We start from the raw sequence: 4,551 nt of genomic DNA on the forward strand, positions 1-4,551 counted from the left end.
TCGATCTCCTGACCTTGTGATCCGCCCGTCTCGGCCTCCCAAAGTGCTGGGATTACAGGCTTGAGCCACCGCGCCCGGCCTAATTTTATTTTAATAAGTAGAAGGAATATACTCTAATGATAAAAATTACAGTAAACACATAAACCAGTAACATTTATTATTATCAAATATTAAGTACTGTACATGATTTTGCTATACTCTTATATGACTGACCACACAGTATGTATGTCTACACCAGCATCGCCAGAAATATGTGAGTACTGAATTGTGCTACAACATTATCATGGCTACAGTATCGCTAGGCAATAAAAATTTTTCAGCCTCTTTATAATCTTATGGGACCACTGTTGTATATGCGGTTCATCATTGACCAAAACATCGTTAAGCAGTACATAAGTATAAAAAGAAAGCCTGGAAAGAACGCCTCCTGGGTTCATGTCATTACTCACAGATGACATAATCGTAATGCAAAAAAGCTGAAAGAATCTATAGAAGAACTATTATACTTAATAGGTTTAATTTGAAAGGTCTCTAAATATAAGATTATTACACTGAAACCGGTTGTGTTGCTGTGTCAACAAATAGAAAATGAAATTTTGAAAAGTATCACTTATAATAACACCAAAATGTATCAAAAAATATTAAATCTAATGATGTCAAAGACCTTTAGGCCGGGCGCAGTGGCTCAAGCCTGTAATCCCAGCACTTTGGGAGGCCGAGACGGGCGGATCACGAGGTCAGGAGATCGAGACCATCCTGGCGAACATGGTGAAACCCTGTCTCTACCAAAAAATACAAAAAAAAAACTAGCTGGGCGAGTTGGCAGCACCCGTAGTCCCAGCTACTCGGGAGGCTGAGGCAGGAGAAGGGCATGAACCCGGGGGACGGAGCTTGCAGTGAGCTGAGATCCGGCCACTGTACTCCAGCCTGGGTGACAGAGCAAGACTCCGTCTCAAAAAAAAAAAAAAAAAAAAAAAAAAAAAAAAAAAAAAGACCTTTGCACTAGAAACTACAAACCATAAAAAAAAAAAAAAAAAAAAAAAAAAAAAAAAAAAAAGACCTTTGCACTAGAAACTACAAACCATTAAGAAAAAAATAAAATCAAAATAAATACCACATTTATAGATTGGAAGAGTTAATGTTGTAAAGATCTTACTTCTTCCAAAATTGATCTACAAATCCAATGTAATCCCAGTCAAAATTCCAGCAGATTTTTGGTGTGGAAATTAACACAACATTTTGACTTAGTTGATTCTAAAATTTAGATGTCAGTGCAAGGACCAAAGAATAGCTAAGACAAACCTAAAGAAGAACAAACCTGTAAAATGACACTGACTGCTTGATAGCATGCCCTATTATAAAGCTGTGGCAATTTAGACACTGTGGCTTTGTTCCAACAATAGACAAAGGGGCCAGTGGAACACAACAAAGAATCCACAGACAGGCCGAAGGGTCACCTGACAGATGACAAAGTCAACACTGCACAGCAGTGGAGAAAGGCTGGTCTTTTTTGGGATGGGTCAATTGACTATCCCTGTGGAAAAACATTAAACTTGATCCCTACCTCACAATCATTTAAAAGTTACTTTCATTATTTATTTATTTATTTCTTGTTGAGATGGACTCTCGCTCTGTCAACCAAGCTGGAGTGCAATGGCATAATCTCGGCTCACTGCAACATCCGCCTCCTGGGTTCAAGTGATTCTCCTGCCTCAGCCTCCCGAGTAGCTGCGAGTATAGGCGCCTGCCACCAAACCCAGCTAAATTTTGTGTTTTTAGTAGATACAAGGTTTCACCATGTTGGTCAAGCTGGTCTTGAACTCCTGACCTCAGGTGATCCCCAACCTCGGTCTCCTGAAGTACTGGGATTACAGGCGTGAGCCACCATGCCTGGCCTAAAAGTTACTTTTAGAAAAAGTTAGTTTCAGAAGTATTATCCTTAAAATTGGAAAGGTAAAGCAATAAATATTTTAGAAGAGAGTGTAGGAGAAGAATATTTTCATAAATTTTCAGTAGGTAAAACTTTCTTAAATGTTTTTGAAAAGCAGTAATCATAATTAAAATAATTCATACATGGGACTATAGTAAAATTAAAAAACTTCTGTTCACTAGAAGACATCACTGAAAGAGTGGAAAGGCAAACCAAAGAGTGGAAGAAAATATTTGCTATACATGGGTCTGATAAAGCAGTCATATCGAAAATATATAAAGAACTTCTACAAACTGATCTAAAAAAAAAACTAATATAAAAGCCATCCAAAACTGAGGGATTTCACAAAACTGGATGCCTAAATGTTTGATAAATATTCAAAACATATGAAGAACTTCTACCAATAGGCTGGGCATAAAGGCTCCTGCCTGTAATCCCAGTACTTTGAGAGGCAGAGGCAGGAGTATCACTTGAGCCCAGAAGTTTGAGACCAGCCTGGGCAACATACTGAGACCCCATCTGTATTAAAAAAAAAAATTCCAACAAATAAATGAAGAGACAATCTTTTGCCAAAAATGGGCAAAAGTCTTTAACAAGCAGTTCACACATAGCTAATAAACATTCAAAAGTGTATGGCATGACCGGTAAATAAACCACAGAGATATCGTTACACACCCATCAGCCTGCTAAAATTAAATCATGCAATAGCAAAAGAGTATGTGGGACCAGGAACGTTGGCTCACCCCTGTAATCCCAGTACTTTGCGCGGCTGAGGCGGATGGATCATTTGAGGTCAGGAGTTTGAGACCAGCCTAGCCAACATGTCAAAACCCCGCCTCTACCAAAAACACCCCAAAAATCAGCCGGACGCTGTGGCGGGTGCCTGTAGTCCCAGCTACTCGGGAGGCCGCAACTGGAGAATCACTTGAACCTGGGAGGCGGAGATTTCAGTGAGCTGAGATCGCGCCACTGCACTCCAGCCTAGGCGACAGAGCAAGACTCTGTCTCAAAAAAAAAAAAAGAAAAGAAATTAGCTGGATGTGGTGGCACCCACCTGTAATCCCAGCTACTGAGGCAGGAGAATCACTTGAACCTGGAAGGTGGAGGTGGCAGTGAACCGAGATCGCGCCACTTCACTCCAGCCTGGGCCACAGAGTAAGATTCCATCTCAAAAACCAATAAACAAACAGCACCAAAAGAGCATGTGGAATAATAGAATAAAAATAATAAGCGATTACAGGCGTGAACCACCATTCCTGGCCCCACATACTCTTTTGCTATTGCGTGATTTAATTTTTAGCAGGCTGATAGGTGTGGAACGATATCTCTCTGTGGTTTATTTACCAATCATGCCATACACTTTTGAATGTTTATTAGCTACGTGTGAACTGCTTGTTAAAGACTTTTGCCCATTTTTGGCAAAAGATTGTCTCTTCATTTATTTGTTGGATTTTTTTTTTTTTTTTTAAATACAGATAGGGTCTCAGTATGTTGCCCAGGCTGGTCTCAAACTTCTGGGCTCAAGTGATCCTGGGGGCATACCCAGGTGCACTGGTGGAAGTATAAATTGGAACAACTCTGAAAAGTGGTTTGACATATATATTGAGTATAGTGTATCCAACAATTGAGTAATACCATGATTAGGTATATACCCTATGTAAACTTTTTTTTTTCTTTTTTTTAACAGTCTTGCTCTTTTGCCCAGACTGGAGTGCAGTGGTGCCATTTCAGCTCATTGTAACCTCCACCTCCCAGGTTTAAGCGATTCTCCTACCTCAGCCTCTCAAATAGCTGAGACTACAGGCACACCACCACCACACCTGGCTAATTTGTTGTATTTTTAGTAGAGAAAGGGTTTTGCCATGTTGGCCATGCTAGTCTCGAATTCCTGGACTCAAGTGATCAGCCCACCTCGGTCTCCCAAAGTGTTGGGATTACAGGCGTGAGCCACTGTGCACAGCCTGTAGGTAAACTCTTAAACCTGCAGACCAGAACACATGTAAAGAAAATGTATAGCAGTACTGTTCATAGTTAGCAAAAGCCAGATATACAATATATGCAACGTGTGAATTACTGCTACACAGCATGGATGAATTTCATGATGTTAAGTAATATATGCAAGTTAAAAATAATACCTGATATGATTTAAATTCAAGTTGAAAAATAGGTAAAATTATATTGTTTGAGGATGCATACATAAGTGTTAAAACTGTAAAGAGAAGTAAGAAAATAATTACCAAAAAAATCAGAATGCAGATAGCTTGTGGAAAGGAGGGGATTGTAATCAGGAAAGGACACAGGAGGAGGGGAAGTAACTGGGGAGTGCTGTGTTTCTTAAGCAGGGTGGTGGTGAAGTAGGTGTTGCTTCATGGTCACCAAATTGTATGCTTAATTAGCTGGGCATGGTGGCACACACCTGTAGTCCCAGCTACTTGGGAGGCTGAGGTCGAAGGATCACTTGAACCCGGCAGTGCAGTGAGCTGAGATTACACCACCACACTCCAGCCTGGGCAAGAGTGAGACCCTGTCTCCAAAACAAACAAACAAACAAAAAGTGAGTTGTGTCTTACCTGGCAAAACCAGTGTTGAAAAAGAACAAAGTTGGAGGTTTCACACTTTCT

This window comes from Colobus angolensis, unplaced genomic scaffold (assembly GCF_000951035.1).
Source record: "Colobus angolensis palliatus isolate OR3802 unplaced genomic scaffold, Cang.pa_1.0 Scaffold10, whole genome shotgun sequence".
Taxonomy (NCBI): Eukaryota; Metazoa; Chordata; class Mammalia; order Primates; family Cercopithecidae; genus Colobus; species Colobus angolensis.